This window comes from Anomalospiza imberbis, chromosome 3, assembly GCF_031753505.1.
Source record: "Anomalospiza imberbis isolate Cuckoo-Finch-1a 21T00152 chromosome 3, ASM3175350v1, whole genome shotgun sequence".
NCBI lineage: Eukaryota > Metazoa > Chordata > Aves > Passeriformes > Viduidae > Anomalospiza > Anomalospiza imberbis.
Window position 1 is genome coordinate 18,824,101 of NC_089683.1, and position 22,299 is coordinate 18,846,399.

Genomic DNA, 22,299 nt, shown 5'->3' on the forward strand with positions numbered 1-22,299 from the left:
GGGAGCTGGGCCTGTTCAGCCTCCACAAGAGATGAGGGGGGACGTCATCAATGTCTGTCAGTATCTGAAGGGAGAGTATCAAAAGGATGGACCAGGCTCTTCTTGGTGGTGCCCAGCAATAGGACAAGAGGCAATGGGCAGAAACTGATGCACAGGAAGTTCCACCTGAAAATGAGGAAGAACTTCACTGTGCAGGTGACTGAGCACTGGAACAGATTGCCCAGAGAGGCTGTGGAGTCTCCGTCCCTGGGGATATTCAAGAACTGTCTGGATTCAATCCTGTGCCATAGGCTCTATGAAGGCCCTGCTTGATCAGATGACCCACTATGGTGTCTTGCAATGTTAACTATTCTATGATTCTGTTAACACTAACCTGCTGCTTTAATAAAAATCACTAAGATGGGAAAATACCAGAAATTATAAGTATATTGGCAATACTCTTACGGACTGGAAAGGATTATTTTTCAGATACTCATGGATTTGGAGGTAGGGACTGAGCTACTGAAATGGCCAGTGTGTGCTAAACACTTTGTTAGAACCAGCTTTGCTGGTTAATCCTTGGGAAGAATTTAACTAACCGGCCCGTGGTGCCCCTTCCCATCTAGAGATTTCATAGGAGCCAGACAATTATTACCAGAGGGGTTGCTCAACTTCAGCTCAAAAAAGTAGCTCCCTGATGTACAGATACTCAGCAACTGCTCAGGCTTAGTGGCTGTCCTAATGCCCTGGGCTGGTGTTTCTGGGAATGCTAAATGCCAGTGTTAGGAAAAGATAGGGAAGGATTAGTGGCACTGTTAAGGGCTTTCTATCCTTGGGCAGTTGCCACTGTTCATTTTCACTGATATTAATAAATACAGTGTGAGCCAATGGGTAGTACCCTAGTAGCTTCATTATGTGGAAATCTGTTTTTTTTTTCATAAAAGCAATATGAAAAAGGAATACATTTTAGCATTTAGGTTATAGTTCAGACTCTAATTTCATACTCCAGGACAATATTTAAACTATATGCTTTAACATTTGCCAGTGATGCTATGTTCATCAGTCTGGTAAACAGTCTACTGCTAGGCTGGGCAAGACACCTTGTAGCTCTTGAAAGCAATTACAGTACTCACACAGCCTAGGCTTTCTGTACAGTAGAAAAGGGGTTAAAACTTAATAGGGATTGGGCAGGAGGGAGGAAAAAAATCCTAGGCAGAATGTCTCCACACAGAGAAACCGAGAACAATTAATATATGCTCCAAACTGCTAAGGACAGCAGAAAAAAGCAACAAGTATAAATAATTAAAGCACAGATTAAATAACTATTTGGGGAGGGGGTACTGTGGTGGGGTAATTGCTGATATTAAGGCGAGGTGGACTTCTGTGCTTCCCTTTTGTTCTAAGGTTTCCTACAGCCCATTACTTAGTAAACTGCCATATGCCATAATTTTTAAACCATGTGTTTTTTTTAAGCTTGCGTAAGAAAGATCTGTTGAACATAGGCTGGGATGTGACTTCGTCATGCAATATGGCTTTACAATTCGTTCATTTTCCCAGACTTTATTTCCCAGACTTTATTTATACCAATTTAGGGTTGGTATCCTAAGCCCTGCAAAAGATCCACAGGGCTGAGTAGAAGGAATATAAATAATATAAATGCTTCACTGAAGCCAGACTTCAGCTGGGGCAGTGGCTTTCAATGCACTGAAGTTGAAATACGTAGACAGGGAGGTGGGGGAGGTGTTTTGCGGTGTCACAGATCCCAGGAATACCTGATTTTAGGAGTAGAGAATTAGGATTTTTTTATATGTTCACTAACATAATTGTTTCTTGTTTCAGGGAAAAACAGCTGCAGGATCAGGAAACCAAGCCTGTGGTTTATTGTTTAAAAGTGGAAAAACCCAAATATATTTTAGTAACAAGGAGTGGCTTCACACATAACTATCTACATAAAAATTACTTGAAGAACATAGAAAATTGAACTGGAAACTAATATTCAACAAATAAAATATTCTTCTTCTGAAGAAGGGGGAAGCAAGCAATTTACATCAAAATATTAAATATTTAGTGGATAATTTGTAACTAAGCCCTTAAAAATAAAACTTTCATTAAAATACTTTTCAGAGCTCAGAAATACTTGCAAACACATCAAAGGGCATAAAAGCTCTAATAATCTATCTGTTTAACTGCTGTGATTTTTTGTGTCTGTTTTTCTGTGTTCATGTTTTTCTCTTTCACAATATGAATGGGTAACCTTATAAAAACATCCTGTATGAATTGTGGGGTTCTGTGCCCCGTCAGTTTCTGTGGTAATCTGGGGGAGTCGTCCAGTACCTGCCCGTACCCCGAGCTGAGCTCTCACTCGCACACTGCAGCCAGCCTGTGCGGCGAGCCCAGCCTGATGCTCTTGGAGACAGGGAGATGCAAGGTACCATTTTTTTTTTCCCAGACTGTAAATGATTCCTTTTCTTTGCTCCATGGAACATCCGATGTGGTGCCCAATCGGCTGAGAAAGCTGCACAGACGTCAGTGTGTGTGTGTGTATGTGTGTGTGTGTGTGCGCGCCTGCACAGCCAACTGCAGCTGGAACCTCCATTAGAGCAGCCCTATTGATTTCTGGTTCACACTGCAGTAACAGGGCTAGAGTGCAGGGCGGGGGGAGGAGAAAGCGGGGCGGGGGGGGGGGGGGAATAATCCCGGTCTTCTTAACCGAAGACACATCGGGTGTATGTGCTTATGTATAGCACATACATGCCAGTTCCCAGAGATATGCCACTGCTTGCTTAAAAAAAAACACCACCAAAAATCCCCAGGCAGAGCAATTTCCAGATCTCAGAAACAACAGTCTTCCCAGGTTTCAGATCCCCCACACACATGGATTGATGCTTGATGCTTTGTTGATGCTGGGTTTGCACACCGGAGCTGGCTGCAAAATATTTCTGTTTTGTTAAAGGACTACAGGAGATGTGCACTTTAAATGGCTCTTTCTCTATGCACACATTCATCTGCTTGGGGACTGTGGGGGGGGGGGTTAGAGATCCAGCTTGAGTGTGTCAAGCACAGGGCAGAGAGAGCTCCAGGAAACTGCTCTGCGTTTACTGGCAGTCATTTTCTCGTGATGCATAATGCACAAGGTGCCAATGCAAGCTGAGGTGTAAAAAACAGGGGCGGGGGGGGGGGGGGGGTGGTGTGGTGTGTGTGAAAATGGTGTGTCTGGTAGTGGCTGAGCTTTCCTCTTCATCTGAGGTTTCTTTCTCAGCTAATATCTGGGAATAATTTATAGCTGCATGTTAATATGTTTTCTTGGTATTTCAGCACATCTGTGAAGAAAATCCTTGCAAAGCAAGTGTGTCTTTTCACAATCACTGCATGTCAGTCTGGCCAACTCTAGCTGTGAGCAGTATACAGCGAAGGGGGGGAAAGCCCCCAGCACAGTTATCTGTTTAGGGGGTGGGGGAAGGGTCGACGGTAATACCTTTAAAACCCGAAAGGCGGTAAGCCATTATTAGCAAAAGCTATATTGAGCATGCTTGCTAGACAGGCAGTGCAGCGCAGCTCAGCTCTAGTTCCGCCCAGACATGTGCCTTGCCATTTTCATTTTAATCAGTCTGCTCAGGATGGCTGCTGATTCATTTTGCGGGATGGCCCCCTGGGAGCCAAGGTGAAAGCCTGAGGCAAGCTGCTATTGCATCAATGCAGCACTCCACATCAGACGCAGGAAGGGGAGGCAAAGCTTCGGCAGCAGATAGAGTTCAAAATACCAGCCTCACTATTAAAAAAACAAAGCAGTACTCCCCTACCAAAAAAAACCCCAAAAAACCCCAAAAACAAACAAACAAAAAAAAACCCCAAAAAACCAAACAACAAACGAAAAAACCCAAACAAAAACCTCTCTGTAGAAGTAATAATCTTAAAAAAGGAAAAAAAAAAAAAAAAAAAAAAAGAAAGAAAAGAGTATATATCCAACACCCCCCTCCCAAAATCATTAAATAAAACACAATTATTGGAGAAAAATCTCTTCTGCTCCTTCTTCCCCCTCTTACCCTGGAAGCTCGGGAGGTACAATTTCTTTCCAGTGTCTTGTTTAAAAAGAAAAAGGATGCTCTCTATTTCTCTATTTACCTGATAACTAGCGGGGGGTGGGATACCTGATTTAGCTGGAGACTTTGATTTGTGGGATTGACAACCTTATTATGCAGTGAGCTTATTATTGATATTATTCTGCTCTCGGTTGCCATGACCACCTTGTGAGAGACATTCAATTTTCTCTCTTCCATCATCATTATCTATGAGGCCATCTGTTGTGGAAAATGAATTCAGCCTCATTTGCATGACTGATAAGCAAATTTTTTTTTATCTATTTAACAGAAGGTCATATGCCGGGGATTTGGAGCTAGTGAAAAAAAAAAGTGGGGGGGGAAAAAAAAGGCATCTCGAGAGGATGAGTGGGAGTGCGTGCATTAGAGGATGTATGTGGAAGTAAAACAGATCCCTCAGGCCTGCTAGCCTATCCTACTGCATTTGTCATTCCTGCCAGGGCGACATTTTTTCCCCCTAAGCTTCTGCACACTAAAGAGAGTGAGAGCTTTTTCCCTGCAGTCTTCTTGAAGCCCCCCTGTTTTTTTTTTTTTTAACTCAGTGTTGGTGGGTGTATTTTAATATACATAATTTTTTTTTTTAATTCCCTGGAATATGGGGTATCTTTTCTGTGTTCAATGAAGAAAAAAGCAGCCTTTTCTGGGTCTCTGTGGTATGCTTCTTACTCCTCATCCTTTCAAAGTTGTAGTAAGCCAGGGCGTTTCTTAACCATGCTGAAATGTCTTGCTTATGTTTAACTTGCAAATGGTTAACAGTGCAGGTGTGGGCTGTGTTTTGTGCAGGGTGGGGGTTGATTCTTGCAGTTAACTGGGAAGATTATTGTGATTTTTGTAGTCATTCTGTAGCTTGTACTTAAATGTCCATTGTTTGCTCTTTTCGAGTTCTTCTGGCAATACTGCTGTGCAGCTGAATTTGTATTGGGCTGTAGAATAGCTGATAAAAAAATCCTAAAGAATGTGTTTACTATATGACTGCATAATGTTGCATGCATTAAGCATGTTGTTGTTTATATAAACTTGCTGCATGTGGACAGTACTTGTTTGATATGGAGAACCCGAGACAGCAGCTTCACAGATTGGAATGCTCAATGAAAGCCAAATGCAATTAAATAAAAGAACGTAAGATACTGTATTTTGCACTAAAATGACTTTTGAAAACAATGGATTTTTACTTTTAAGGGGAACACTTGTATAAGAGTAGCATTTTTGAAACAACACTATCTTAAATGTTTCATATCTGTAATACATTTTCTTTAAAGAGAAGCTTTGTAGATAAGGAGTGGTTAATTCAGTTAACTCTCTGAAAATATCACTGTATATATTTAAATTTTAAAATATTTGTGATAAGTAGTCCATGTCATATAGTGCAGATATGTTAATCCTATTAATTTAGTGCTAAAATGTAGACAAACAGTATAAAAGAAAACAACCTATGTCAGTAAAAAAGAAACTACCTAGTGTCTTATGGAAGAAGTGTTACACAGTTTTGGTTTTTTTAACTGTCACTAACAAAGATTAAACTCAATGGAACAGAAGCATGCCATTTTCTTCTGAGTTCTGACCAATGTGCACTGTCTCATCTAGACAGAGGAGGTTTTTTAAACCTTTATTTGTTTTCTGAAGAAGTAACACGGGGATAAAAGTAGGCTTTTTACATGATAAATGCTTTGCCTGGTTGATGATGCTCCTTTAAAGGTAGAAAAGGAGAAATGTAGTACTCTCTTTCTTGCAAATAAATACTTATGGATTTTATTTGTAATCTATGGGGAATATTTTTTTATATTTCACACTTGCCATGGAGGAATGGTCACGGGTGCTGGATTTCAGGAGGTGAAAAGTTTCACTTTTATTGAGGGCAGCTAGAGACTAGATTTCTGACTGGTCTACATCAAGTAACTTACCCTAAATTACTTGAGTAAATTTCCTATTTTTTATGGGTTTATTTTTGTTTGTTTTAGAAGACACTCTGCAATAGACATAGCATTTATTTGTTGTGATAATCTATCGCTGATAGTTGTTTAAAAGGAACTCTTTTTTCCTATCACTCTGATTTCAGAAAGAGTATCTTCCTTGTACATTTTTAAAAAGGAGTAAGATATAATGCTTTTTTGGCATCCGCCATATTTATCATGCCTATTGGGATCTGTGGTGGAAGTTAGCTCACAGAACTAGTTTCACACTCTGAGCTCAGCCCAGTGCAGCTCTGGCAGCTGCAGGGAATGGAGGGTGTCTGAAACGGTGCTAGTTTCCTCAATGGACTTCAGCTGGAAGTAATGGGATACTGTGCATTAGCAGACTGTCTTGTAGCACACAAAGGTTGAGGTCTGCATCTTATCCCCACCTCCCCCCTCCACTTGAATTGTCAGCATCTTCCCAAGGCTGGTGAATAAAACCTGCTAAACTTCGGGAAAAGCCTAACAGATAACACAGTCAATTCCATTTCCCTGCCCCCCAAAAGTTAATTACCGAGCTTGGTTGGATTCCTCCCCGCCACCCTGACATTTGACTGCTGCTAATTCACTGATTAATCTCATTAATGTGATTATAGCAGGATTTGGAGTTGGCTGCCATTGTTCTGCAGACAGCGCCATTCAGCCCCAGCCCTCGCTGCCCCCCTGTGCGCGCCCGTGCGGTTCCTTCAGCACCGGGAGCTGTCCGGTTCACCGGGAGCTGTCCGGCTCCCTGGGAGCTGTCCGGTTCACCGGGAGCTGTCCGGTTCACCGGGAGCTGTCCGGCTCCCTGGGAGCTGTCCGGTTCACCGGGAGCTGTCCGGCTCCCCGGGAGCTGTCCGGTTCACCGGGAGCTGTCCGGCTCACCGGGAGTTGTCCGGTTCACCGGGAGCTGTCCGGTTCACCGGGAGCTGTCCGGCTCACCGGCCCCGTGCCCAGCCCTGCTCCAGGAGGTAGAGGCAGGACAGGCTTCAAACCTTCTAATTAGGTGTCGGGAAGATGGCTGTGGTAAAGCGCCAGTCTCTTAATTTAAATGCATTTAAATTCTTCCTCTCTCCCAAGAGCTGTCTTCGTCTGCATTCTGTTTTCTGGGATCGATCCATGGGGCAGTGAAGTTTAAACAGCACTTCTTTGCAGCAGTGCAATTTAACTCACAGAAGGTGAGGGACATTACAGTTGTTGTCATACTTAGCAGACTTTTTAGTCCGAGTAAAAATTGCTTTGTTGAGCTAAATGCTTTCATTTATCTGTTTGGTTTTTGTTAGTTTTTTTGTTTGTTTGTTTGTTTGTTTGTATTTTGTTGTTTTGTGGGGTTTTTTTTGGTTTTTTTTTTTTTTGGTTTTTTTGTGCAAAACCCCCCAGCATACTCCAGCTTGTCACCTCAAAAATCATGCTTGCCCTCGCCAGCACTAGTGTGCCCAGGGTTTTTCCTGCAACTGCTCTGCAAATGCCCGTTTTCCAGAGTTTGACAATATGAAGCATTTTATTGATTTAAAATTGATCTGGAAGATCTTTTTAAGGTCTCATTATACATATAAATGACTTTTGCAGTCAGTTGCAACACTATTTTATATTCAAGTTCTCAGGGTAGACAGCTTTAAATCAGACTAGGAATAACTCCCTTAAAGTCAGTCACTTTAGGTAGCACTGGGGCTCTGCCCTATTTGGTATTTTTACTTTTATTATCTAGAAGATAGATTCTTATCATTTAATAACAGCCAATTGCACATGCGCAGTAACTTTTTTTTTTTTACTGTCTTTTCTTTCATTTGTATTCTTTATGAGCATGACCCTGTACTGGAAAAACTGAAGCCACACATTAAACTCTAGTGTGTGAAGGATTTGCCAGGACAAGCAGCAAACTCCTGCAAACCACTAAATTCAAAATACTTTTAAGAGAAAGTGTCCTGCTGAAATAAAGGGGTGATCTGTTAAAGAACACACTGCATTTTAAAGGATTTGAGTGCAGTAAATGTCAGTGAAACATCTGCAGCCACTGCAATCTATGGATAAATAACAATTTACGTTCAAAACTGAGAAAGTGCACTTAACCCAAAAAAGTCAGTTGCTATTTTCTACTATGACTTTCACATAGTTTCTCAGTCACTGATACTACATTCTTAATAGGGTTTCCTTATTTTTTGTTTCCTTTTCTTCTCATTTCTTTTTCACCCAAAATCAAAAGCCCTATGAGTAAAGTATTGTCTCCTTAACTGCTTTAGAGAGCTATACATTTAAAGGATGTATAAAATAGGATTGCATAGGAACAGGTTTTAACAGTGACAGCCACAATATGCAAGCCAATTAAGGCTGCTCGTTAGCGGGTATATTCTTGTAATACTCCTGTCAAGCTGAAATTGTACTCCCTTATTGACAGTAGTGGGTTTGTCTGATGCTTGAATTCTGTTTTCTGTGTTTGTCTAATGTTTCAAGACTCACTAGAAACTGCAACTAGCCAAAAAGTAAAAGAAATGGAAGGTTTTCAAGCATATTTTACCTTAAGTTTGCTAACCTGGCCAACTTAACCTGCAGGAAAAATACTGTGCTCTCATTAACGCTGCTTAAACATGACCTGCATCTCCTTTTCCCCATGGATAATGCACACTGATGAGACACAGGCTGGGGGAGGGAGAATCCAACCCACAGCATTAAACCCATACCCTAGTATCTTATGGAGGATAATTAGGCCAATGAATAACAAGTCTCCCAAATTTCTTTCCAGACTGTTTTTGGGGTTTTTTTTTTGTTTTTTTTTGTTTTTTTTTTTTTTTTTTGTGAATGCTTCTAATTTATGCAGTGGCCTCCCCCACCCCCCTTAACACTCACCAGTACAAGATTTATATATCTTTTGTCCTGATTAGAGAAAATATTGGTTTTATCTTCAGTGGGAGAAGAACTGGCTCTTTGTGTTATCACAAAGGCTGGACAAGATGACGAGGGGTTTTTTCCCAGAAAAATCACCTTCCAAAAGTTTGACAACACCTGCCGTGATACATGTACCACATAGTTGCCTTCACTATCCTATTAAGGCTAGCTAGGATCCAACATAAGGAAGCTAGCAGAGGGAGAAGACAAGACTTGATTTTTCAAATGCAAATACCATTATCCAAAGGTTCTGCATGTAAACCTGACGTTAGGAAATGCTGAGATTCATATGTAAGGGTGTAGATACCCTATACACTTACAGGGGGGCCCTTTAATCGCCACGTGTGCATGTGTGCTTCTCAGGCTACGTTGATTTGTGTGGAAAAAACCCAAACTGACATGCCCTTGCTACGACACAAACATGGTAGATCTCCCTCCCCGCTACGAGGAGGCTTTTCTCCCGGCAGACCGACTCCCCCCTCCCGCCCCCGCCCTGCGCGGTGCCCTCCGCGCTCCCCGTCCGCCCCTGCGGCCCGGCCGCTCCCGAGGGCTCCGCGCCTCGGTCTCGGGGGAGCCCTGCGAGTGCAGGGAGATGTAATCAGAGATGACAGAGAAAAAATAAGGAAAAGAAACCCAAACAAAAACCCCAAACCACGAGCGAGGTGGAGATGGCGGGGGGGGGGGGGGGGGGGGCGTGGGGGAAGAGACACGTAAGTCCCTTTTTTTTTCTTTGCTTTCTGAGGGAAACACTGCGTTTTCCACCAAAAGCGTGGATGTCGTGAGGACTCTGCTATTGTTAGTCCCTGCCCCAGCAGGCTGGCTTTCCCCTGAATCCCTGTGAAAAACTTCCCCCCACCCCCCTAAGCCCCCCTCCTGCCAACGGAGTGCGGCCGTGGGGGTGCTCTGACAGCTTGGGCTGCGAAGGGCTGGTACGCGGCGACTCGCCTTCCCTTCAGACCGCAGTGTGGTGCCCAGCAAGGCTGGGTGGGGAGGCAATGGCAACCTCTACAGTAACCGACATGTCTGGTGTTCACACGTCAGGCAGAGCGGGCTCGGGAGGGATTACCTCCCAGGGCAAGCTTGAGGACGGTATTCCTCGTGACTTTTGGGTCAGACTCCCCCGCTTCCGTCGCGGCCAGCAGGGGCTGCCCGCCGTGCCCTGCCAGCCGCGGGGCTGCCCGCACCGAGCACCGCGGAGCAGGCAGAGCCACGGCAAGGAGGGAGGGAAGAAGGGAGGGAGGGGTGAGGGAGGAGGGGGCTGCAGCAGCACAATGGCAGCGAGGAGGGCAACGAGACCGGCAGGCGCGCGTGTGTGTAGGGAGGGCGTGTAGGCTGTATGCGTGCGCTAGCCAGGGTCCTTCCCGTGCGGAACAGCCTGCCCGCGGGGATGGACGCGCAGGGCGGGCGGGACCCGGCAGGAGGCGCGGCGGCGCCCGGTGCAGGGGCCGGGACACGGCAGGGCTGAGCCCGCGGGGGCGTGCGGAGTCGTGCCAAGGCGGGGGAGCCGCCGCCTCCGCGTAAAGATCACAGCCTGTCACGCTGCTACCGAAATGACATTTCGGGGACGGGTTTAAACGAAGCGACTCCCCGCTGTCAAGCCGCTCCCGTCGCAGGGACATCCGGCAGCCTGGGGGAGAGCCCTTTAGGGACGCTGCCCACGGGCGGGTGAGCGTCGGAGAAAAGGCTTTGCACAGCCGTGGAAGGCGGTGAGGTGCCTCTTCCCAGTCATTGTCTTTGTGACACGTTTAGTAAAGCGGTCCCTGGCTCAGCGCAGGCAGCGAGAGCCACAGAATCCACGTCAAATTGCTGGGAAAACGCTGTTAAGGGTTTGAACATGCAAAGCTGGCCCCTTATGCATACGAGCCCTGGTTTCTGTTTGGGGTCTTTATCACATAAAGTTGAGCCGCGCAAGTAGCTAATGGTGTAAGGCTGCTAATCTTTTCTTCTGTAAATAGTTAATTTCTTTTGTTTCAAAGGGTAGAAGATGGTGTGAACAGGTAATATAAGCAAAGCTTCAGAAGAATTAACTAGAAACCCTGGTGAGGTACCCCAGCAGAAAAACCGATGGTTTCGATCATTATTTTCTTTAAAATATACATTTAGAAACCTAATTGTTGGGACTTTTTTTTTTTTTTTTTTTTGGAGGGGGGTGTGTGTGGGGGAGTTCTCTGTCGGAGACACCATTTTACGCCAGCACAGCGGCAGGGGAGTATTTTTAGCGGTCTCCCCTCCCGGACGGCTGCGGCGTTTCGGCGTTCCCCTCCATTGGGTGGAACACAGCGCCGGCGCGGCGCCCCCCGCCGCCGGGGAGCCCGGCCGGGGTGCGCGGCCCCAGCCCTGCCCGCCTCCCGCCGCGCCGCGGGGGCTGGGCCTGCGCGGCCGCGCCGGGCACTGCACCGCGCCGCGGGGCCGGCGGGATGGATGCGCGCCGCGCTGCTTAAAGGATGCGGGCTCAGGCGGGGTAAGTCAGCAATCTGCTACGGATGCTGTTTGCTGCAGTAATGTGGTCTCTAGGGGAGCTAGGGCTTGATGCATGCTACGCTGCCTAGGCTTCCTCCAGCCCGTCGCCTCTCTGCTGCTCTTAAATGGAGGTTACAGCTGATCCATCAGCCACAGGGCTACACGCATGCCCACCTTCTCAGCCTTCAGTGGTGGAAACTTATTAATTTCTGTCTTCGACTTCAGGCCCGTTGGTTTCCTGTCTGAAAGCATTATTACTTTTGTCCATGTGGCAAAATAATTAGCATACAGATGAGAAGGGATCCTGCCTCTGAGCCTCAGTCGCAGGAGAAGATGTGCAGTGGAAAGTTGATTGGATGAATGGAGAACAAATGGTGGGCGTTCAAAAGCATTAGGAGAGTTTTGTTGTCGTGGAGCAGGTTTGTCAGTTTTCTGGGTGAATCTCGTAAGATGGAAGGCAGGGTGGCTGGTGCTGAGACGACTGCTTGACAGACTGTGGCCTACTTGAAGGTGCACGTTTGGACTGCATGCACAGATAATTCCTTTGGACTACTTTGTTTTGCAATTCTGCGGCTTTCCCTTTCCTGTTCCTTCAAGGTAAATATGTCCTTTTATCATCGTTGTTGTTTGCAGGGCACTTTGTTGACAAAGTGATGGAAAGTTCAACTGTTTGGGCGGTTAACAAAGGAATAGCTTGTACTTCTTCCACCCCAGCTCCACAACACACACTCCTGTGCATAGAGCTGGAGGAGGCTGAGCAGCTCGGGGCCTGATCCTGCTCTCCCTGAAGTCAACGGGGAGTTTGACATTGCTTCCAGTGAGAACAGGATCGAGCTCTCAGTGATTGTTGTTTTAATAATGACTGCTGGAAATGTCAGATTTCTGCTTCCTATTTTCTAGAACAATGTGGGCAGACCTGTAAAATTAGCAACTACTGTTTCAATGAAAACCCTGCCGTGATTAGTTTTGATTGGTGTGGTATGCATTTTCTTGCTTGAAAGGAAAAAAAATGCTTATGCTTATTTAACACAAACTCGACAGTAATGCTAAAGACCAAGTTGCAGATTGACAAATTGCTAGTGATTCTCTCAGTTCTATGTATCTCTGCTACATATGTGTCCTTATAAAGGCTTAATTTTTGAGAGAAGAAAAAAGAAAAAAAAACCAATCTATCTGTGAATTAAATTTTTTTTTTGTCACATAATAATACTGAGTCAGACTGGAATCCCACTTCTCGAACAGAGCATCCATTGATAGGCATTTCTTATATAATTCTGGTGCTGTGTATAAAATATGGGGTACTTGAACATTTAGTTATGTTTGCTCTTTTTCCATGTAGTCATTTAGGAATATTTTTATTCAATTCTAATGATTCCTAACCTCCTTAAAAATGGTGATTTTCATTTTAACTGACCTAATTTTGAAACTGCATTTAAGGTTGTGGTTAAGTAGAAATTATTATCTGGTAATTGTCTTTACATAGTTCTTATGACTATTGTAGAACAGTTTAATATATTATTTGCTGTAATTTGAGTGGTGTGGGGGTTTTGTTACCTTTAAGTATATTGCTGGGAAGAACAACAGCTACAGTTCCAAATGAGATTTAGTTTTTACCTTCCTCTCCCCTTTTTTTTTTTGGTTTTTTTTTTTTTTTTAATTGCCATTTCAGTTCCATGTGATAGTTTATTTTCAAAAATTCCCAAACAAATAAAAGTCTTTGTCATGTCACTCTGCAAACAAAAAAGCCCCTCAAATATTGAAACAAACTGTTAACCCTTGCTGGGCAGTTTGCAGGTACCCCATATGATTTATTAAGGTTGATTAAGTTTGGATTGATAAGGTTAAACTTGGTTGCTGTAGTGTTGTCTGATGACTGTGTATTTATACTTGTTTGCAGTATGATGCATTTAAAAACAGTTAAGGCAACACAACACTTTGAACATTAGAAATACAGAGTGGTGCAAGACTGTATGAAAAAAAACCAGGATCTTTCTATGTAACTATATTTTTCTAAAAACTACATTGATTTATCAAGTGAAACAAAGAGAAGAGTAAATTATTACAATGAGTAAATGTAGAACTAGGTATATTTTAATCTGATCTTAATAGTAGATTCAATTTTGTATGTATTTTACAGCTTGAACTTTCTGGAGGGTAAATGTTCTTCCTCCCCCTTCCTCCCCTTTCCCCCCCATTTTCACCAACAAGGGCAATAGTTAAATGCCAAACATTTGCAGCGGTTTCTTTGTTTTAGATTCAAATACCCAGTTATATGCCCACATTTTCAAAAAGAGATTCAGTTTTATTGTAGTAGTTCTTGTTTCATAGTATGACTTTGTTGTTTTACTCTACAGTCTTGGATGTTACACATTATAAAATTGAGCAACTGTGTGTTTGGAGACAAAGACAATTAAGAAAGAAGAGGAGCAACTTCAGTATAATCAGAGATATATGATTTCTCCAAATTTGTTAAGGACGATTTTTGAGGCTTTCTCTTTTTCCTGTTCTCTTCTATTTTGTTTAATTTTTGTGTTGAGGAGATGAGTAAGATATGCAAAGGAATATTTTGATTAAATGCACATACATGCTACACATATGCGGCAGACTGTTAGCAAGGCATAGAAACTTTGCTATATGAATGGCAGAAAATAAGCTGTTCTGAAAACTGTTCTGTGCTGGTCAGGCTTTTAGATGGATTCTGAAAGAATGAAAATATAATTCCCATGCATTAGCATTTCCATGGGAAATGAACATGGGTATTTCTAAGTGCATTGCACAAGCACGTTTATAAAACAAAGTTGTCTGTGTTAGAATAATTTCTCGATCAACTTTGAGAACAGTCATTGTTTTTTTGAGGGAGTCAGTGGTGGAAAAGTACTTTGACACTAAATAGGTATACAGCACTGAATATCCTCATGGAAATACTGAGTTTATAATCACTTTGTCTGAGCTTGGTAAATGTTTGCGTCATGTTGATCAACTTTCAGTAAAGATGTGAAGTTCCTGATAGTATAGTGCCAGAAAACTTTATGGCTGTGGATTACTTACTGACCTTTTCTTTCTCGTAATAGGAATAATGAGAAATGCTAATAAGATTATCAATGGTGTTTAAACAGAAGTGCAGCCAGATTTCTGTGGAGTAAAAATGGGTGCAGACCAAATAGCATTGTCTTCTCCACATATCCTGGATTAAAAAGTCACAGGGAGAAAAAAAATCAAAGCTTTTGTAGCTTGTTGACAAAGATTATCTCTTTAGAATCCTTCACAGTATTTTGCTTTGATTAGAATTACTCTGTCTATTTTAGCCATAGAGGGAAAAGCAGCAAAATGTAATGAAACTGAAATGAAGGGGAAACATCTTGTATGGGAAGGGGGAGTTGAATGTGGAGAGACAAAAATCACAATAGAATTTTTGATCCCTTAAAGGGATCATACTTCTAGTCATGAAAACAGTAAACATTATTATTAGATGGGATTTAAAATCTGATCTCAGATCAGATTTTCAGTGTGTATGTACTAGTTCAGCATGTTTGCACTGAAGCTGCAGATGTGGAACACGCTCACCAAGTAAGGAAGCTGGCCAGCTTGGTTGTGGAAATAACCAGGGCTGCAGGGTGCCCCAGAGAGAACCATCAAATCAGGTCAGTATAGAACTGTCTGGTAGGTTGTAAACAATAGGAAATCAATGTTGTGTCTGCCAGTAGACCCTTTGCTTTGCTGAAACTCCCACCTGCCTAATGCATCTGGGCAGTTGGTTTCAGAAAACAGTTTCCTTCAGGATAAATTTTGTTTCTTGAAGGTCTATCATAACCAAACTGATTATAATTCTGCACCAGGCAAACATGTAAACATCTGTAAGGTCACAGATTTCCAACCAAACCAACAATGAGGTCTGTTATTTTGTGATATAAAGGTCTGCATTTCTGGAACCTTATGTCTTGGCATTTTGTATCAGGAAGTTGGTTAAAAAGGGCATGGTATACAACAAATATATGTTCACTTGGTATGGCTTCAGATGGTTGAGTCTGAATCTGTCAAGTGCTGTGCCTTGCTTGGTGCAGTAATGAAGAGAAGTAGGGCAAAGCAGCAATTTAAGGAAAAAATATTTTTATGAGAGGTTTTAAAAAGGTTGCTGTTTTGTTCCTACTTTACATGATCCTGCTTCTGACTCCAAAGAAAAGAGAGCAGTGAGCTCTGGAACAGGCTTGTAATATCATTTTGTAGACTGACAGGCCAAACATATTTCTCATGTGGCTCCAGTAAAATCAAAAGGGAAGATCTCCTCACTTTCTCAAGATTTTTTTATTAATAAGAATGTTTATAGGCAGAACAAAATGGAGAGTATAGTTATCATTCAAAAAAGACTTCAGACTGCTCACTGAATGGCTCATTTTTTTCCAGGCTTTCTGGTGATGTCTTCTCCCTCATGTCCTGTCCCCCCAATAGAAATGGTGATACTATTGCAGAAGTAATACTGCAATATTTATATTTCATATCAACAGCTTGCTTTATTTTTCCAAGGGAAATCCCCTTTTTTCCTCCTGTCTCTAGCCAATACTGGAGGATATTAGCAAGGGAATAAAATTTTTATGCCTAATTTTAGTGTTCCTCTGCCTAATGTAGTGTGAATAAGTACCATGTTACAGCATTTAACCTAGTCCATCTTTGTCACTTTCTGAACAGTTCCTCATTTCAAATAAAATAGTCAAAATTCAGAAAGAGAAGATCTCCAAAGATCTCCAAGGTTTGTTTTGAGAATAAACTGTAGAGAGTAGATGTTCTGGCATTTCTTCAGTGCTGCAGCAGGGCATTCTCTCACATAAGGAATAATATTGAAAGGGGTTTCCCAGGTCTCTTGTGATATTATAAATCAGTGGCTCATCCTTTTATTTCACATCTCCTACACCAGGACTGTTGAATTCAGTGTATTAATTTTCAACGCTAGTGATTTGTTTTAGTAATATTTTCAGAGATACTAGCAATTCCTCTGTTGTCTGAAGAGGAAAAGGCCATGTTTGAATATAAAACTATGTTTATAACAATTTTGTGTACATCGTGGCTGTCATGTCCTATGCATAAATACTCTGGATTTTTTTGGGGATGTCCTGAGGTGACTTTATGATGCTTGTATCCCAAATCATCTGTTCTGTTTATGCTGGATATTAAGTTCTGCACCTTTAAGACTGGATCCGAGAGTGAAGGAGGGGAGAGAAGAATGTGCATATTTAGCAAGAACTCATGCTGTTATGTCATAGAAAATGATGGGATTGACTACAGATACTTTCTTTGCATCTTTATAATACACTTGGTATGTCTAACACAAATTATTATGTATTCAGATTTATGTTTCTGCAGTGTCTTGGTTATGGCTGCATAGTTTAAATTAAAAATCTAGAAAAATAGATTCCTTGAGCTGGGAGTTGACACTAAGAAGTAATGCTTGTATTTTTTCAGCACGTGCAAGCAAAAAGTCCATTCGGGGTCTTGCTAGGAAACACCCAGAGTTTACACAGGTCAAGTTAAAATACCCTCACACATAGAAAAAGATGTCTGTTACAGCAGTGGTAAGATGTCTGCACAGTTCATATGTTATGTATTTACTAAGAGAAACAGATTTACTGCTCTTCAAGAATTTCACAATCTGCTGATTGTTTGGCTGTGATCAACCTGTACCCAATCTCAAACTCCAGTTTTCATCAAACTTCAGATCTCATCGATTCCAGTAATAAATAAATGTTTTTTTTCAACCTTTTAAAATACTCTGCATATTTGGATCTACTTGAGCTAAGGGCTTTACTGTGTGTGGAGTTACTGGACCTCCATATAGCAGGAAAATAGCACACTTCAGTCCTCAGGGATAGTGGGTGCAGGCCAGGCTGCAGTATTCTCACAAGAACCAAGGTGGTTTTTGGACATTGCATGTGTAAGATGGAGAGGTTGTGATGAGAGGAATGAGTAACAATGTCACATCAGGGAAAAAGAATCGAACATTCAATTAAAAGGAAACTGCTGGTAGAAAAACTGAGGTTCGGTTAGCCAACATACAGAGTTTGGATGCTGAGAAAAATTACAATTCCACAAACATTGGACATATGACCTCAAAAAGGAGAAGGAAAAGAACCTGAGAGGTGGATATGGGCAACAACTTGTTAAGAAGGATTACACAGAGGAGTCAGGAGATGTACTTGGAGGGAAGTCAGGAGTACTTCATGAACCCAAGGACCAGCTGGAAAAGCAAAAAAGCTCAGGTAAGTTTTTTTTCACATGTTACTTCTGCTAGTTTGTTCTGTTTTTTCCCAGCTCTAGGAACTTGTTCTTTCTCTTCAGTTCTTTCATTGCTCTCGTATAGTAGTGTCTGATTACAAGGGGACAGGAAACAAAGAAAATGCCTTGCAAATAGACAGTTTATTTTAGCACTCCTATATGCACTGTCAATTTTAAGTAAAAACAAAGCCAAAAGATAACATACACCACACCCTGTTTTCATAAATGTGTGCTAAATATAGATAAATATATGTGGGCATGTAGAATTTCTGTGACTAACTATCAATTTGCATGCAGGGGCAAAAACAGTGGCAATGAAATTGACACCTTAGTATGCCATTAAAACAGATGGGAAACAAGACTGGTAAAAGTAGACTTGTAGTTGTTTGCTAAAACTGTATTTTCTGTGAATAAAATGTATACGTGTAGTGGAACCTTCATGCATGCAGCCCCTTGCTTTCTGAGAGTAAGCCAAATTCAAAATATATTTTTTAAATTGCAGGAAACAGAGCCATTTTGTTGTTGGTTCAGAGGAGCTGCTCACTGAATTAAACAATAGCAACTATCTATTTCCATCCATGAATTTTCAGGTTGATCTTTGCATGAACATCCCCTTTTATCTTCAGGACACTGTCAGCATTTTTCAGCAAGTATTCTTTAAATGTTGAGAGTGGGGAAGGCCTCTTTTTCTTCTTATACAGTGTGTGTAAGAAGTAGTGCCTCACCTTTATCAGCTGTGGAGAAGTGCTCATAGTGGAAAGGCTGGTAACATGTCTGGGTGAACTCCAGCTGCTCTTAAGAACTTTTTCAGGGGTCTCTGCCCTTTCTGAACAGATTGCTGTCTGTTCAGTCACTGCCATGTTTCTGCAACTGGTATCTGTGGTAGTCTACCCTCTGTATGCAAGGACTTGAAAAAATTCTTAATTTAAAGTACCCATCAATGGCAGACTTTCTGAACTGCCCACTATGAGGCTGATCTGTTTCATATCTTATGGGAAAAAAGAGGAGGGAAAAGATGGAGATTTTTATCTATGACCTGTCCAATCTAACAATGCCTTTTTTGTTTTGTTATTGCTTGTCAGTGACCTTGCCTGAGAAGAAGCAGATGATGTTTAGAAGAAAGAAAAGAAAGAGAAGGGTAGACATTTTCCATAGGTCTGTTTGGCCTTTGTGACACAACATGCTGTAGAAAAGGCACACTTGAATGGTTTACCTTGAAGACTGAGCATCCTGATTTAGCAAATGCAGGCCCTGCAAAGCAATATGGGATAAAGCACCCAGTCATTTCACTGCAGCAGTCTCTGTGTTTCATAGACAGCTCTGCAGTGCAGGTCTCATCCCATATACCTTCTTCCTTTATCTCCTACCTGCCCAAGAGCCAGTACAGATTGCCACAGTGTTAATTCCAGCCAACTCCAGGGGAAAATAAGGGCATGTGACAAGATTGCACATATGTTAATGACTCATGCACCCTGCACTTTTTATTTGTCATTTTATATGTTATTTGATATAGTTAATAAATTTTTATTTTCCAAAAACTGTGATGGATGTGTTCTGTTTGAAAATCTGTTATGGAACATCCTTTTCCTATACTCGTGCTTCTTGCCAAATTTAGTTAAATGTGGTTAACTTGAAATTCAGTTTTATTTAGCAGTCATAAGTGCATCTTACTCAAAGAGCAGAACAATCAGATTCAAAGCAGTACTACCAATAACACATATCAAAGTATGCTTCTGAGGCTTCCAAGAATTGTGTTCAGATTGACTCCTATAATTGGTTTTCTGTATTCAGAATCATAAGTATTTCTACTCTTAGTGAAAGCATCTTCCGTTTTTGTTTTAAAGGTGTTTTTAATTTACCAAATATACATCAAAAACCACTGAGCAATACATGTATCTTTGTTTCCAGATGCTGGGTGAATCATTTCAGGAACTAGGAAAGAAGACAGAGCAGCTTTTTGAGAATTACAGTTAATGAAGTACCTATCTTTATAAATATTGTGGTCTAGAAAACTGTCATTGCATTGCAGTACTGCAAAAGGCTTCCTAAAAATATGAGCTCTATATAGATTTCATAATTTAATAGAAGTTAGTGAGACACATCTTATAACTACTCAAAAGTCTCACTTGTGTTTATGTACTCAGAAGTTAAGAGAAGTGTGAATGGGATCTCTTGCTAGCTAATTTGCATGCTTTTTGTATACTTTATAAGAGTCACAATTATACCTTTATAGTAATATATATATATATATATATATATATATATAAATCTGTACCTTTTTATAATACGTAAGATTTTTCAACACCAAGTTGCTAATCACTACTAAACAGTCAGGGTTTGCAGGTTCCCAGAGCCACCATGCCACTAATTTCTTAGTGTATAAATGCTTCTGATTTTGTGGCATTTCCATTGAAAGGTTGATATAAGCTTGGCACAAATTTAGAACTGGAATTGCATTGTCATGTATCTAAAAGCTTTGCTTCTGCTATTGATGATGCTAGGTTTTCACCATGGTGGTAGCAAGAGCAAAATATCATGAGTCTTGGTCTGTTTAAATCAGTTGTGGAGTGCTCCTACTTCATAGTGAATTTTATTTTCTGCCTCTATCTTCTACTTTTCCTCAATTTTATATATTTTTTTAAAAATCTGATAAAAATGAAACGCTGAACATGCAGGGAATACAGGTACAAAAGTATGAAAAGATATAAGAATTCCACTGATTTGCTCCATATGTTTGTAATGGTACTATAGACTTGAGTAAGAAAACATGGAAATATTAAATGGGAAAATGAAGGAAGAACGGGGGGGGGGTCTCAAAAGAAACCCACAAAAAAATGCAGGAACTGGGGGAAGCTGAGTTTAAACTCCTTAAAATTCCTTAAGCAGAGTTCTAGGTTCCCACAGTGCTAAACATTTCCTTCTAGATTGTCTGCAAATTGCATAAACTATCCTGAATTCCAAAATTCTCCTGTCTAATGGTGTCTTTTATTTGTATGGAGCTTCATGACCCCCTGTATGGAGTTCAAGGAACATATGGATGACACTCTTAGGCTTATGATTTACTCTTGTGTAGTCCTGTGAGGAGTAGGGATTTGGACTCCATCCTTAAGAATTCCTTCCAACTTGAGGTAATCTGTGGCTTTATGATTCAGATGACTTGTGTTCTAGACAATCTGTATTCCCAAGAGCTGTTCAGCATCCCAGCTTCTTACTGGGAAATATTTCTACTGTGAACTGGAGCTTAAAAGTATTTGCTGTAGGAAAAATGGGGCTTTTTCTTACTCATCTGTAGTATTTCGATATAAGGATGCAAGTAAGTTGGGAGATTCCACCTGTTGCTCATTTTTACTAGCCAGTGGTTGAATAGGAAACAAAAATTTAGGGCTAGAAACTGAGAAAGCAAAATTAGTAGCTTTCTTGATATTTTTTTGTTAATGCACATTCAGAATTTTCATATATGAGAATTACAGATTTCAGATCATAGTTTAGTGTTTTTGAAGAAGAAATTTTGACCTCACTGTTAATTGTAACCCTTAAAAGTCTAAAAAATAGCTAAGTGTTCGGTCATGCACTTAAATGTTATTTTTCTGCTGAAACGTCAGACTATTAGAGCCATGGTAACAGCAAAAAGAAATTGCCAGACATCTATATTAATACAAAGAGACAATATATTTGCATGGCTACATTTACAGAGCCAGTGGCCTAGTCCTGTTCCACTGAAGTAATTGAGAATTTCTTGAAGGGAGGAAAGCATTCTGTGTTTATTTTTAGGTTTTTCAGCTGTTAACTTACTTTTCCAGTATGGCTTCCAAAGCAATTCCATTTAAGACAGAATTATTAACCCATGCTTTATAAATTCAATTCTTGATTGCTTTATTGTTTTGCCCAAAGTTCTGAATACTGAATTTGATTTTGGCATTTCTTGCTCTAAGTCATCCCTTCATCAACCAGTACCTTGGTTGTGGTACGCTTAAAAACAACATTCCCCAAGAGGTATCACACCCGTGACATAAGCCAAGAAGTATTTTTCTGTTGTCTCTGGAGGGATGTTGCTGCCCCTGTTTACAGGTAGCCTGTAACACTAATGATCAAAACAGTATCAAATTGAAAGGCATAGGATATCAGCATTAATCAACCTTTCTCTTTACTAAGAAATGTGTAATTGATACATTCATAATAATTTCTGATAAGTTCCTAGCTACAAAATAGTCTTTTAAGTACAACCAGCCTCTTTTCCTTCATTTTCCTTGAAACTGTTTAGTTTGCCTTGAAGTATGTACAGGGATTTTACTAACAGAATTAAAAAAAAAACCGAATGCAAATGATAAATATACAGTTTGCTGTAAGTACATAGGCTTTTATGTTCCTCATACAAGACAGTAGATAAGTTGGAATGCATTGCTGCAAATCTTGAAAACCAGCTATGTTATATATTAATAAGGCTGGAAACATTGGGAGGAATCTCATGCTTTAGAAAACAAGATGTCTGTTTATTGACAGAACATAGCAGAATAAAATCCTCATTCTTGCATGACATCCTGGCCTGGGTGTTCATATTTCATAGGGTCTGTCAGTCTGCTGCTCATAACTTAAATGTTTACAGAATTAGGGCCTAAACATATGAAGTTTTGAGACAAAATAAACTGCATATTCACTAAAACCAACAAACATTTTGAGTTCCTGTG

The 22,299-nt window shown here is 41.1% G+C and overlaps 1 protein-coding gene across 19 annotated transcripts in view; it reads left to right on the forward strand.

The window, feature by feature from the left end:
* The first annotated feature begins 2,273 nt into the window (after window positions 1–2,273).
* MYT1L (myelin transcription factor 1 like) overlaps window positions 2,274–22,299 on the forward strand; it is a 316,920-nt gene continuing 296,894 nt past the window's right edge. For 15 of the 19 annotated variants that reach the window (XR_010997011.1, XM_068183534.1, XM_068183541.1 and 12 more), the window contains exon 1: window positions 11,327–11,351. The gene's annotated coding sequence lies outside the window, so the exon portion shown is untranslated. Of the gene's footprint in view, window positions 2,408–10,571; window positions 10,597–11,296; window positions 11,352–11,379; window positions 11,948–22,299 lie in introns of those variants that run through there. The other 4 variants (XM_068183536.1, XM_068183538.1, XM_068183539.1 and 1 more) reach the window with 4 other exon arrangements.